We start from the raw sequence: 16,057 nt of genomic DNA, 5'->3' as shown, positions 1-16,057 counted from the left end.
TCAAAAAAGCTGTATGTTGCCAAGTAGTCTTCTCTAAGCTAAAACCAAAAACCAAAAACTGCCAATGAGTTGATTGCAACTCATAGCAACCCTCATTGGGTTTCCAAGGCTGTAAATCTTTATGGAAGTAGATTGCCTCATCTTTCTTCTGTGGAGCAGCTGGTGGGTTCAAACCACTGACTTTCTGGTTAGCAGCCAAATGCCTTATCCACCGCACTGGTTAGCAGCCAAATGCCTTATCCACCACACCATCAGAGCTCCTTTTCTCTAAGCTAAACATCTCTAACTTTTTGTTTACATGTTTTTTCATTGTGCTTTAGGTGAAAGTTCACAGAGCAAAACAGTTTCTCATATGATACCAAAACAAAAACCAAACCCACTTCCTTGGAGTCAGGTCTGACTCACAGCGACCCCTACTTGGGTTTCTGAGGTGGTATCACTACGGAAGTAGATTGCCCAACCTTCCTTCCGATGAGTGGCTGGTGGATATGAACCGCCAGCCTTCTGGTTAGCAGTCACATGCCTTAAGCGCTACGCCACCAGAGCTCCCTCTCCTATGATAGTTTGTACATAAAGTGTTCCATGACATTGGATGCATTCCTCACAATGTAAAAGATGATGTCTTCTAGTATATACATGCCACTTTCCATATGACCTGTAATATTAAGTACAGTAGTATGCATAGATAAATATGGTCAGTTAAATGCTGTCTGACTGCCTAACTCTGTGGTTCAAAATTTCTTATGTTCACCTACAAATGTACTTCCTTGTATAGTTCCTGAGAGATTTTCAAAAAATGATTAAGATGGAAATTCTTTTCTTTCCTTTTACTACATGAAACATGATAATCTTTTTTGGATCTATAAATATGGATAACCCAAGTATTTGACTTTTAATCCATCATGTGATTTTTTAAAAAAGCAGATATATCTTATGTTCTGATCAAGCTCACATTCATTAAAAAAATACTGATTTGACACACCCCAGAATTAAAATTATCCTGCAGATAAATATAGATAATTGAGGGTAAAGTATATATTGGTACTTGTGCTTTCTCTACGATGGATTATCTTTAGAGGAAGGATTCTGCTCTCATCTCACTCTTTAAAAAAAAAAAAAATCCACACAACAGCAAAACATAGAAATAAAAACCTGAGTCTTACTTCCAAGAAAACTGGCATAAAAGCTTATTTACTGTAGTTTATTCTTTCTTATTCCCTAATGAGGATTAACATGAACATTATCAGATTAAGAGCTTTAATATTCTCTAGATCATTTTAGGAGCTCCTGGGTGATTCAAATGGTTTAGCACTTGAAGTAAAAAAATTGAACCCATTCACAGACACCTGGGAAGACAGATTTGCCAATACGCTTCTGAAAGGTCACAGTCTTGAAAATCCTATGAAGCATTTCTACTCTGCACACATGGGGTCTCCATGGGCCTGAATCAACTTGATAGCAACTAACAACAATAGATCATTTTAATCTTTACACAACTTGGGAAGGAAAAGCAACATGATTAATTCAAAGACCAAGTGTTTCACTTCAGAAGATGTCCCAACTTCCACTATCCTGAGACAGGAAGAACTAGATGGTGCTAGGCTACCACTAACAACCATTCTGACAGGATACAACAAATGGTTCAGGACAGAATGGGAGAAAAATGCAGAACCAACCTCAAATTCCTGACAAAGGCCAGATTTACTGGACCAGTAGACACTGGAGGATTACAAGACTACTGTCATGAGATACCCCTTAAACCTGCAACTTAACCCACTCTTGGAGATCACCTTTGAGCCAAATAATAGATTAGATCATAAATAGTATCACTGTGAGTACTGTGCTCCTTTAAATAATCATCTGTATGAAACCAAATGGTCAATATTTACCTAGAGCAGAGGTGAGAAGGTAAGGGGGGCAAGGAAGCTAGATTAACAGAAACAGAACAACCAGAAGAGAAATAATGAAAATGCTGACACATTGTGAAAATGTAAATAATGTCACTGAACAACATGTACTTATTAAAAGGGAATCTAATTATCTGTGTAAACGTTCACCAGAAATAAAAAAAATAAACAAACAGTGAATATTTCAACTTATTTCTATGATATGTTTAGTTTCCATTCTTCCCCCTAAATTAGGAAATAATTCTTAAATGCAAACATAATGTTTCACTGACTATTTATAAACACATTGATGATTTTAGGGATTATTTTTGTTTACTGAGCTATTCTTAAAATTTTCAGATTGCTAGTACTTTATGATTCTCTTTCTCACCTCATTTCTTCTCTCAATTACTATCTCCTTTAAATGAGATGTCTTAATCACCATAAAATTTTAAGTTACTGGTAAGGGGTAACACTATGTTGGTTTAATTATGTGTTAACTTTATGTAGGTAATATTTCAGAATGTCTCTACATTCTGGCTATAAAAAGGCTGAAGAATAAATTCACTCTCCTACAAATGCTAAATTTTAGCAATCGAAGACTTGTAGATTAAATCACTCATAGTAGCATATACATTAGATTGCTGATACCAGAAAAGCACAGTACCAGAATGTGTAGGAATTTTAGCAACACTTCCTGCAGTATTATATTCTAGAAAAAAAAATTTTTCAACAATCCTTGATGCTAAGAATGGCATCTTTCCTAATTAGTTTCTTACTATCCAATGGCTATAAAAACTATCAGTGTTAAATTTTGACCAATCTAGCCTTACCAGAGGGAGCTCTGGTAGTGTAGTGCCTAAGGCACCTGACTGCTAACCAGAAGCCTGGCAGTTCAAACCCACCAGCTACTCCTCGGAAGGAAGGTTGGGCAATCTACTTCCATAGTGATACCACCTCGTAAACCCAAGGAGGGGTTATGAGTTGGGTCCAACTTGACGGCACATAACAACAACAACAAGTCTTACCAGAAAGATGTTTACTTGTGTTTTACTAACTATGCAAATGCCTGACTGTGTGGATTATAACAAATTAGATTACATTGTGAAGAATGGGAATTCCAGAATACTTAATTGTGCTCATGAGGAATCTGCACATCAACCAAGAGGCATCGTTCAAACAAATATGGGGATATTTGTTCAAAATTGGTTTAAAACCAGGAAAGGTGTGTGTCAAGGTTGTATCCTTTCACTATGCTTATTCAATATGTATGCTGAGCAAATAATCCGAGAAGCTGGACTATATGAGGAAGAACGCAGCATCAGGACTGAAGGAAGACTCATTAACAACCTGCAATATGCAGATGACGCAAACCTGAAACCTGAAAGTGAAGAAGACTTGAAGTACTTACTGATGAAGATCAAAGACTACAGCCTTCAGTATGGATTAAACTTCAATATGAAGAAAACAAGCAGCCTCACAATTGGACCAATTTGTAATATCAGGATAAAGAGTGAAAAGATCGAAGTTGCCAAAGATTTCATTTTACTTGGATACACAATCAAAACCCATGGAAGGAGCAGTCAAGAAATACATGTGCTATCAAAATCTTCATATATTTAATACAGCTAATAAATACAGCAAAGTTAGGAGTTACGGTGGCATAGTGCCTAAGGCATGTGATTGCTAACCAGAAGGCTGGCAGTTCAAACCCACCAGCCACTTCTCAGAAGGAAGACTGGGCACTCTACTTCCATAGTGACACTTCCTTGGAAACCCAAGGAGGGGTTGCTATGAGTCAGATCCAACTTGATGGCAGTGAGTTTGGTTTTTGGTTTGGGGCAAAGTTATGGTAACTTTTTTGCCAACCACCCTGAGGGAGTCACTGGGCCCAGAGGCTCAGGATTATGGTTGCCAGGGACATAACAATCAATTGGCATGACATACTACACAAAAACACTGTTCTACAGCTGCAAACATCTATTAATAATTGGAACATGGAATGTACCAAGTATGAATCTTGGAAAACTGGAAGTTGTCAAAAATGATATGGAATGCTGGAAGGCACAAAGAGCAATATTCTAGGCATTATTAGTGAGCTGAAATGGACTCCTTTTGGCCATTTTGAATCAGATCTACTATACCAGGAATGACAAACTGAAGAAGAATGGCGTGGCATTTATCATCACAAAGACTGTTTATCAAGATCTACCCTGAAGTACAATGCTGTCAGTGATAGGACAATATCCATACACCAATGAGGAAGACCAGTTAATACCACTATTATTCAAATTTACACATCAACCACCAAAGCCAAAGATGAAAAACTGAAGATTTTTACCAACTTCTGTAGTCTGAAATTGACTGAACATGAAATCAAGATGTGTTAATTATCACTGGTGACTTGAATGAAAAAGTTAGAAACAAAGAATCACTAGCGGTTGGAAAATATGGCCTTGGTGATAGAAATGACACTGGAGATCACATGACAGAATTATGCAAGACCAACGACTTATTCACTGCAATTACCTTTTTTTCAGCAACAGAAATAGCAGCTATACATGTGGACTTCATCAGACAGAGTACACGGGAAACAGACTGACTACATCTGTGGCAAGAGGCAGTGGAAAACCTCAATATCTTCAGTCAAAACAAGGCCAGGAGCTGATTGTGGAACAGACCATCAATTGCTTATTCGCAAGTTCAAGTTGAAGCTAAAGACAATTAAAAGAAGTCCATGAGAGCCAATATATGACCTTGATTATATCCCTCCTGAATTTAGAGACCATCTAAAGAATAGATTGGAGGCACTGAACACCAGTGACTGAAAACCAGAGGAATTGTGGGATGACATCACAAGAACATCACCCATGAAGAAAGCAGAAAGTCATTAGTAAGACAAGAAAGGAAGAAAAGACCAGTATGGATGTCAGAAGAGACTCTGAAATTTGCCTTTGAATGCAGAGTAGCTAAAGTGAATGGGAAAAAATGACAGGACAAAAGAGATGAACAGAATTTCAAAAAGCAGCTTGAGCAGACAAAGCCAATTACTATAGTGAAATGTGCAAAGACCTGGAGTTGGAAAGCCAAAAGGTAAAAACATGTTTGGCATTTCTCAAGCTGAAAGAACTGAAAAGGAAATTTAAGGGTTGAGTTGCAGTACTGAAAGATTCTATGGGCAATATACTGAATGACACAGGAAACATCAAAAGAAGATGGAAGGAATACACAGAGTCACTATACCAAAAAGAATTGGTTAATGTTTCTCCATTTCAGGAGGTGGCATATAATCAAGAAACAATGATATTGAAGGAAGAAGTCAAAGATGCACGGAGGGAAGTGGTGAAAAACAAGGCTACAGGAATTGATGGGCTATCCATTGAGATGTTTCAACAAATGGATGTCACACTAAAGGCACTCATTTGGCCATGCCAAGAAATCTGGAAGACAGCTATGTGGCCAACTGACTGGAAGAGATCCATATTTGTACCCATTCCAGAGAAAGGTGATCCCACAGAATGTGGAAATTATTGAACAATATCATTGATATCACACACAAATATAATCTTAATGAAGATAATTAAAAAATGGCTGCAGCAGTATACTGACAGAGAACTTCCAAAGATGCAAGCTGGATTCAGAAGGGGACGTGGAGTGAGGGATATCATAGCTGATGTCAGATGGATCTTGGCTGAAAGCAGAGAATACCAAAAAGATGTTTACTTGTGCTTTATTGACAACACAAAGGCATTTGTTTGTGTGGATCAGAACAAATTATGGATAATATTGAGAAGAATGGGAATTCCAGAACACTTAATTGTGCTCATGAGCAACCTGTACATAGACCAGGAGGCTGTTGTTTGAACAGAACAAGGGGATGTTAAAACTGCATGTTTTAAAATTAGGAAGGGAGTGCATCAGTGTTGTATCTTGGAGCTCTGGTAGCATAGTGGCTAAAGCACTTGACTGCTAACCAGAAGGCTGGTGGTTCAAACCACCAGCCCCTCCTCGGAAGGAAGGTTGGGCAATCCTACTTCCGTAGTGATACTGCCTCGGAAATCCAAGGAGGGGTCGCTATGAGTCGGGGCCGACTCGACGGCACATAACAACAACAACAATTCAACTTGTATACTGAGCAAATAATTAGAGAAGCTGGACTATATGAAGAACGTGGCATCAGGATTGGAGGAAGGCTCGTTAACAACCTGAGATACTGAGATGACACAACTTTGCTTGCTGAAAGTGAGGATGACTTGGAGCACTTACTGATGAAGATTAAAGACTACAGTCCGTGGTATGGATTACAACTCAGTATAAAGAAAACAAAAATCCTCACAACTGGACCAATAAGCAGTATCACGATAGATGGAAAAAAGACTTAAGTTGTCAAAGACTGCATATTACTTGGTTCTACAATCAATGTCAATGAAAGCAGCAGTCAAGACATCAAAAGACATATCGTATGGGGCAAATTGGTTGCAAAAGACCTCTTTCAAGTGCTGAAAAGCAAAGATATTCCTTGAAGAGGAAGAAAAGCCATGGCATTTTCAATCACTTCATATGCATGTGAGCGCTGGACCATGAATAAGGAAGAGCAAAGAAGAGTTGATGCTTTTGATTTGTGTTGGTAAAGAATAATGAAAGTACCATGGACTGCCAGAAGAACTAACAAATCTGTCCTGGAAGAAGTGCAGTCAGAATACTACTTGGATGCGAGGATGGCCAGACTTTGTCTCACCTACTTTGGTCATGTTGTTACAAGGAACCATTCTCTGGAGAAGGATGTCATGCTTGGTAAAGTGGAGGGTTGATGAAAGAGGGGAAGGCCCTCAACAACATGGATTAACATGGCTGCAGTAATGGGCTCAGGTATAGTAAGGATCATGAGGCTGGTACAGCACAGGACAGTATTTCATTTTGTTGTAGATAAGGTTGTCAGAGATGACTCAATGGCACATAACAACAACAACATCCTACTTTTTTGAGTAGTAACTGAGGTCTTAAAAGCTTGCAAGTGGCCAAGTGAGATGCAACCACTAGTCTCTCCTCATCTGGAGCAAAGAAGAATGAAGAAAATCAAGGATGCATGGACACAATTAATCCAAGGAACTAGTAGACCATGTAAACCTCAGCCTACCTGACCCTTAGCGAGACCAGAAGAAATAGGTATTGCCCAGCTACCACTGTCAACCACTCAGAAAGAGATCAAAATAGGAAATCCTGGAGAGACTAGGAGAAAAATGTGGACCAAAACTCAAAATCATAAAAGAGACTAGGCTTACTGGTCTGATAGAAGCTGGTGAAACCCCCAAGACTACGGGCCCTAGTCACCCTTCAGGCCTGGACTTGAACTTATTCCTGCAGCTTCCAGTCAAACAATAGGCATATAAGGTGAACATTTACATCAGTTAGGTACAGTCCTAAGAACAATTAACCATAGGAGATGAGAAGGGCAGTATTTGCACAGGGACAGAGCTCAGAGGGCAGGAATGTTTAGAAAAGAAGGAAACAGGGAAAATGTAACCACAGGGAGGAAGTGGGAAGAAACTGTTACATTACGGGTATTGCCGATGAATGTCATGAAACAAAATGTTTATGAACTGTTGTATGGAAAATGAATTAGCTCTGTAAACTTTCACTCACATCACACCAAATAAATAAGAAAAATAACAGACGACGTATCGTATTGGGGAAATCTGCTGTAAAAGATCTCTTTAAAGTGTTTAAGAACAAATATATCACTTTGAAGTCTAAAGTGCGCCTGACCCAAGCCACGATATTTTCAGTATCCTCATATGTATGCAATAGCTGGACATCAAATAAAGAAGGCTGCAGAAGAATTGATACATATTAACTGTGGTGCTGGTAAAGAATACTGAATGCACTAGGGACTGCTAGAAGAACAAAACAAATCTGTCTTTGAGGAGGTACAGCTGGAATGCTCCTTAGAAGTGAGCATGGCCAGACTTAGTCTCATGTATTCTGATCTTGTCAGAAGGGGCCAGTCCCTGAAGAAGGATATCATGCTTAGTAAAGTTGAGCGGCAGTGGAAAAAGGGAAGACCTTAAACAAGACTGACTGACACAGTAGCTGCAACAATGGACTCAAGCAAATTAACAACAGCGAGGATGGTGCAGGACCAGGCAGTGTTTCATTCTGTTGTACACAGGGTCACTATGAGTCGAAACTGACTTGACAGTACCTAACAAAAAAATAGTCTCACCTGACTTCTTGCCCACTGTACTCAAAACATTGTCCAATTATGTTAAATTCCTGGAACTTGCTATACTTTTTCTTCTCCCTTTTGCCTCTCTGCTAAGAAACACCTGATCCCCTAATTCCTATGTACTTACCAAGGACCCACTTCCTCAATAATATTACACTGTCACTGACACTTTAGTAATCCACATCCTCCACTGGATCACACTTTGATAAAGTCACAAACTGCTGTGTTTACAAAAGAATTCAGTACAGTGTTTGGGATGCTAAAGATGGCAATAAATACTCGGTGAATGGTTAGTAGAATTACTAGAATGCTTTTCTTCTGGTCCTCTAAGAATTTTTTCCATTGAAAATTATTTTTCAAATTCTGAAGGCAGTTCTTACTTGTTCTATATTGATAATTATGGAGAAGTAAACCCTGGTGGTGTAGGGGGGGTTAAGTGTTCAGCTGCTAACTAAGGTCAGCATTAGAAGGCACCAGCTGCTGTGCTGAAGAAAGATTTGGCAGTCTGCTTCTGTAAAGTTTTCAGCCTTGGAAACCAAGTTGGGAAGTTTTGTCCTATAGGATCACTATGTGCTGACATGACGGCAATGGGTTTTTGGTTTATACCCACAAAGTGACAAGAATTCATAGTAGTGTGATGAAGTGAAAGTGTATTTAAGGCAACTTAAGTAAGTCCGTATACACACACACACACATACATACTACTTGAAAATTAATACTCACTAATATTATTGTTAGGTGCTGCTGAGCTGATTGTGACTCACAGCGATCCTATGTACAACAGAACACAACTTTGCCTGGTCCTGCACCATTCTCACAATCTCTGCTGTGCTTCAACTCATCACTGCAGTCACTGTGTCGATCCATCTTGGGAGGGTCTTCCCTTTTTTCTTTGACCTTTGACTTTACTACACATGATATCCTTCTCCAGGGACTGGTCCCTTCTGACAACATGACCAAAGTTAAGAAAGATGGAGTCTGGCCATTCTTACTTCTAAGGAGCATTCCAGCTGCACTTCTTCCATGACAGATTTGTTCACTGTTTTGGCAGTCTATGGTACTTTCAGTATTCTTCACCAACACCACAATTCAAAAGCATCAATTCTTCTTTGGCCTCAATTATTGTTCAACTCTCCCATGCATATGAGGTGATTGAAAATGCCACGGCTTGGATTAGGTATACCCTAGTCTTCAAAGTGACATCTTTTTCACTAATAGTATGTAAGTATGAGTCGGGTCTGACTCGACGGCACATAACAAACAACAACGACGACAAGTAGTATACTTGGCTAACTTCACGCTATATACTTGACAAACTTGCTACTATTGTTGTTAGTTACCGTCAAGTCAATTCTGACTCAAAACAACCTCATGTGTTCAGAATAGTTCCTTCTGGAAAGAGGCTGCTAGGCTTGTCTTCTGAGGTGCTGCTAGGTGAATTTAACCACAAAACTTTTTGTTAGTAGTTGGAAACTTAACCATCTGTGCTGCCTAGGGACTCGTAACTTCATACTACACTTACAAATATTAAATAAGAACCAGAAATACAAATCAAAACTCTGCTTAGATTTCTCTTTTTATATAAACATACATGCTCCAAAGGCAGTAGGAGATGCAAATTTTAGGTCTCATCTGCCACAGAATAAATAATGTAGTAGTCATACACCATGCGATCCTCAGCTTATACAACTACTAGACCAGAAGAACTAGAGGGTGCCCAGCTACCACTGTCAACCACTCAGAAGGGGATCTATGTAGGAGGATCCTGGATATAGAGTGGGAGAACAATGTAGAACAAAACTCAAAATCATTTGAAAAAAAAAAAAGAACCAGGTATGCTGGTCTGATAGAGCCTGATGGAACCACTGAGACTATAGCCCCTAGCTGCCCTTCAGGTCTGGAACTGAATCCACTCCTGTGGCTTCCAGCCAAGCAGAAAACAGGTAAATGAGCTGAATATTTACACTGGGTAGATACAGTCCTTGGAGAGATGAATCATGGGAGAACAGAAGGGCTGTGTATGCACAGGGAGACAGCTCGGGGGGCAGGAGTGCATGGGAGGGAAGGACACAAGAAATGTAACTATGGGGAGGACATAGACGGGGAACTGTTGCATTGTGGGAAATTGCAGTCAATGTCATGAGACAAAGTGAATGTGAGCTGCTGTATGGAAAGTGAATTTGCTCTGTAAACTTTCACCAGAATCATTTTTAAAAAAATGTAGTTACTTGTATTCACCTACATAAAGTTTTTTTTTTTTTTTTTAAACTAATATTGTATTTATGTTTTTGGTGAAGGTTTACAAAGCAGTTTAGGTTCCTATTCAATAATTTTTATATAAATTGTTCAGGGACATTGGTTGTGTTCTTCACAAAGCATGAACATTCTCATTATTTCTGTTGTGGTCACCTATACAAAGCTTTAACTTTATCATCTGTATCAAGGTTCAGCTAACTACAGCCTATGCAGCCAGATTTGGCCCACCCTCTGTTCCGTATACAAAGTTTACAAAGCCCTATAAATTCATTTACATACATATCGTCTATGACTGCTTTCACATTGCAGTATTAGAGTTGAGTGGTCTGCAAACCCTAAAATATACACTATGTGGTCTTTTAAAGAAAAATTTTGCTGACTCTTGGGCTATATCAAAGGAGCTATGGTGGCGCAGTGCCTGAGGCATTTGACTGCTAACCAGAAGGTTGGCGGTTCAAACTCACCAGTCACTCCATGGAAGGAAGACGGCACAATCTACTTTCGTAAAGATTTACCGCATTGGAAACCCAATGGGGGTCGCTATATGTCATATTTTGTTAAAATGGTACAAGGTGCCCCTCACCCTCTAGTTATAGCCTGTACAGTTTAAGTCAATGCAAAGGGGTTCATTTAAGAAAGATAAAACACCAAGGAGTTGGTTTCTAACAACTAAAATAATGATATTACAAACGAAGCACGCAAAAGGAAAGCTTTTAAAGAAAAATCTTAAGTCTATTTCTAAGCGTAACAGTTTTGATAATTTTTACACTACAAAGATTTCATCAATGTGCAGCTGGGAAATTACTATGAGAATGAACTATTTTAAAAATGCTTTCTAGGCACATTATTATGCAAATGATAATCTACTGCTAAACACCAAAAGTAGGAAGTAGAGATCAAAAGATCAAATATTGACTTGCTATGTATACATAGTGAGAAAAATAAATGGTGATAAGCAGTACCTTCAAATATATACTGAATGATATAAAGACACATGAAAGTGTTTTAACAAACTACTTTCTGCATTAGATAAATTGAGTAAAAAATTGAATCACTCTATTTCTTTGTGTGAAAAATTGTATTTTTAGTTCTTACTGTAACAATAACACCCTTTGGTTCTCACAACTGTATCAAGTAGGCAAGAAAGTGATTACTCTATTCTAAAAGGAAATGAACTATGGCTTTCAAATGTTAGGACTTCTTCAAGGTTCTGATTCCAGTACTTTTTCTACTACAATTATTCACAGTGGATTTAAAGAAGAATTTCAGAAGTCAGTACATTGGAAGTCAGAGAATGCAAATTTTTGTGGGTGGTAGAGGGAATCCATATTAAATACCAATTTCCTAAACAACTACACATATTGTATCAAGTTGTTATTAATTACCTTAATATATGCACTAGGCCTTTGTGTATACATTGGAGGAAGGCAAGATTTTTTGAACTTTTTAAAGATGAAGACAGAATTCAGTGTATGAGAGTAATGACTATTTCTTCTTAGATAAGAGCAATGTCATAATTAGTATTTGCTAGTTCCTTGTTCCTTAATCATATACACATTTTCAGCAGATAAGACAACAGATAGGACTACAGAAGCAAAGTACTCTGTCTCAGTACTTTGGCCTGTTATCAGGAGGGACCAGTAGGGAAGGACATTGTGCTTGGTAAAGGAGAGAGTCAGAGAAAAAGAGGAAGACCTTTAATGAGATGGATTGATAAGGTGGCTCCAACAATGGGCTCAAACACAACTGGGAGGGTGGTGTAGGACCAGGCAGAATTTTGTTCTGTTGTACACAGAATCTCTATGACTTAGAACCGACTTAATGGCACCTAACAACAACAACAGCAACAACATAAAAGCTATGTCCTTGGTGAATTTGAGAAATGAAATGTAATGGAAAGAAGACTTCTAGCAACCTTTAATAAATTTAATTTTTATGAAAAAAGTTCTACTTAACGTATCTTTTAAAATCAATATTAATATCAATTATTTACTAAGCAAAATTCGGATAAGATATTCTAAGAATGAGAATCATGATCACAAATTTTCAAAATACTGCTCTACAGTTCAGCAACAGCAAGGTTCATATTATGCCAACTCTTAAAATAAACATTCTGAAAACATATCCAAAAGCAGCAGTGACTCTAAAATCCTAAAAAATACTGGATATTTGAGTTTTTTTTTTTTAAAGGAATTTTATGAAACTGTTAAAAAAAACATAAATCTCTAGGGCAGCATTATTAAGTATTGTTGTTGTTATGTGCTGTCAAGTTGGCCACGACTCGTAGCGACCTCTCCTTGGGTTTCCAAGGCAGTATCACTACGGAAGTAGGATTGCCCAACCTTCCTTCCGAGGAGTGGCTGGTGGGTTTGAACCGCCAGCCTTCTGGTTAGCAGTCAAGTGCTTTAGCCACTATGCTACCAGAACATTATAGGCCCACCTATTTTAGAGAAAATACACTGAGAATTCCTCACTTTAGGCATCCATAAACTAAGCCAAAAATTCACTCTCATAAACAGTACTTTCTCCCAAACTTACAGAAGATGAGAAATGCTTAATACTACTAGACAGTTCAGTGCTACAAAAAAGGCAATAACCAGCTAGTGATAAGCATTTAGTAGTGTAATTACTACAGAAGATAACTGAAGTGAAATAACTGCTTCTAACAAGGACTTCAACCATCAGTTATTACTTGAACAACATAGGTTAATAGATTTTGACTATTAGAAATGCCAGATAAGTACATATTCCCAAAGACAACTATCAGCAATTATTGCTCTGTATAGGCATGATCTCAAATAATAAATGGTATGAGATGTTTTTTGAAAGCAGTTAGTTGAGTGTATAACTAATGAAAAATGAAACACTAATTAGGGGATCTAGGGAGAGGAAGGAGAAAAATTTCGTTTCCTTGGATGTAAAGCTAAGGTATTTTTAGACACTGATGATCATGTGAGTCTTAAGGATCTCATAACTTTACTATTTTAATTTAGAGACCAACTGTACATGTAAGTATAATGTGGTAATATTCTGAGTAAATATTATTTTAACAATAAAGATTATTTTTGGCATTTAATATACTAAAACATATTTTAATAGAAGAGTTTTTATTCCCCTCAATGGTAAGGAAGAAAACAATGTGATAGGGAAAAGACTGGGAAACTGACAGAATCAGGATGAGAATGGGACTGATACTGAACCAATCTTTTAGCAGCTTCAAGCAAAATAAGGGTAAAGGGGAAACCACACAGAAATGAATATAAGTAGTCTTTGGATCTTAACAAAAACCAGGTAGTTGACAGAGTAAAGAAAGTTATTATAAGTTTAGGGAACAACAACAACAAAACAAACTCACTGCTGTCAAGTTGATTCAACTCATAGCGACCCCTCCTCAGTTTCCAAGGCAGTATCACTACGGAAGTAGATTGCCCAGTCTTCCTTCTGAGAAGTAGCTGGTGGGTTTGAACCACCACCCTTCTGGTTAGCAGTCAGATGCCTTAGACACTGCGCCACCAGAGTTCCCACCTTAGGGAATAGTAAGTTGAAAATAATGTAGCTCTGGAGCTATGGTATACCGGTGGGAATATAAAAGATGAGTACACAACTTTAATCTGCTCACAAAAACCTTTCTGAACATGATGACAATATAGTCTCACTTCATTCAATAAGCATTTAATATGTTTGCTTTTATGAACTAGACACTGTACTAGATAGAAGGGATATGATCTTTATCATGAATTGTGGACCTACGAATTACTCACTGCCTTTGAGTTGGATGCAACTCACGGTGACCCCACCTTGGGTTTCCGAAGCAGTATCACTACAGAAGTAGATTGCCCAATATTCCTTCCGAGAAGTGGCTGGAGGGTTTGAACTGCCAGCCTCTGGTTAGTAGTCAAATGGCTTAGGCACTACACCACCAGAGCTCCTTGCTATAGCAGAGGTTTAAAATAAAACCAAAATTGGTACTTTACTAAAATAATAATGGATATAGATCCTAAGATATAAATAAAGCCAAAAGATATCAACATGGGATGCTGAAATGAACATAAGCACTGAAAGTTTTTTTTTTCCCAAGAAAAACTCTACTTATTATAATTGCAGATATAGTAATACATATGTTTATATTATTGATACAGTAGCTGCAACAATGGGCTCAGGCATAGCCAACGACTGTGAGGATGGTATAGGACTGGGCAGTTTGGTTCTGCTGTACATAGGGTCACTATGGGTCGACACCCACTCGACAGCACATATACAACATACACAAATATGCGTATGAGCATACCACATATATATCATTCTAATATCCAGACGTCCTACTTACTACTCACATATGACCATCTCAAATAAATACCCCAAAACCAGTGACATCAAGTAGATTCCTACAAAGCGACACTGTAGGGCAGGATAGAACTGCCTGATAGGGTTTCCAAGGCTGTAAATCTTTATGGAAGTAGACTGCTGTATCTTCCATCAGAGCGGCTGATGTGTTCAAACAGCCAACCTTATGGTTAGCAGTCAAGTGCTTTAACGACTGTGCCACCAGGAATGCCAGATATATACACTTGTTTTAAAAGTACACTTATGAAAAACATGGATTGGCACTAAGAAGAAACTGACAGAAAAACCCATGGAAATAACAGCAATTACTAATACAGGAATGACATTCATTTCCTGACGTTATTTAAGCAGTTGTAAAAGACACAGCTAGAACAGAGCTTAGAAAAATGAGGTAAGAGTAGGGTAATAGAGGAGGGAAGAAGAAGACAGTCCAGAACAAGGGAATAAGAGGGTACCACTTTCCATCTGACTCTGCTGAAATTATGTAACTATATGCTTTAGTTTATAAAATCAGCCACTTCCAAACTTTCACCAAAAAACTTTAAACAATCCTAGAGCTAGCCCCAACATTCTAGAGTCATTTTTAGATAAATAATTCTGAAAAGATGCATTCAAGTCAAATAACGAAGACTTATCAAGAATGACGTCTTAAATTTTTGTAGAGCTGGTTGTCATTAATTTCAAATCTGAAAGCTTTACTGAAAGAGAACAAAAATTAGTGATACAGAAGGCAATCCTTTTTCATTTCTGAATTTTTAAAAGACAAAATCAAATAAACAGTGAAAAAATGACCATTTGACAAACATCAAGTGTTTTGATTACCTAGTACCGCTCTAACAGAAATACCACAAATGGGATGGCTTGAACAAACAGGAGTTTATTCTCACATAGTTTGGGAGGCTTTAAGTCTGAGTTCAAAGTGCCAGGCTCTAGAAGTTGTGTGAAAGCCCCTCAACCTTGGGCTTCAGCTCTGCCTCTTGCTCCTGGCCCACTGAAGCTAGAGGCATCTGTTCCCTCAGGCAGCTTCTGGCTGCTGAGGCTAACAAGCCCTAGGTCAACAAATAAAAGCTGTTTCTTTTATTAGGGAAGCAGACCACATCCCTAAAGCAGCTACTCAGCTGCTTGTGGTGGGTCCCACGATAGAGTTGATTGCCAGTCTCATCATTGGGAATAACTACCACTAGCTGCCCAGCCACTCAACCAGGCCCAGCCAAGTTGACACACAAACTTAACTACCACACCAAGAGTAAAAACAGATTGTTGTTGTTGTTATGTGCTGTTGAGTCGGACCCGACTCATAGCGACCCCTCCTTGGGTTTCCGAGGCAGTATCACTACGGAAGTAG

General features: G+C 38.4%; 1 protein-coding gene across 1 annotated transcript in view; it reads right to left on the bottom strand.

Moving 5' to 3' along the window:
• The window catches only part of NIPBL (NIPBL cohesin loading factor), a 146,303-nt gene that overhangs the window by 93,387 nt on the left and 36,859 nt on the right, over nucleotides 1-16,057 (bottom strand). The gene's annotated exons all lie outside the window — the stretch shown is intronic.

Source organism: Orycteropus afer, unplaced genomic scaffold, assembly GCF_000298275.1.
Source record: "Orycteropus afer afer isolate SDZICR_OR568_19922 unplaced genomic scaffold, OryAfe1.0 scaffold00300, whole genome shotgun sequence".
Taxonomy (NCBI): domain Eukaryota; kingdom Metazoa; phylum Chordata; class Mammalia; order Tubulidentata; family Orycteropodidae; genus Orycteropus; species Orycteropus afer.
The sequence above is the reverse complement of the archived record's forward strand: the minus strand, read 5'-3'. Positions and strand labels throughout refer to the sequence as shown.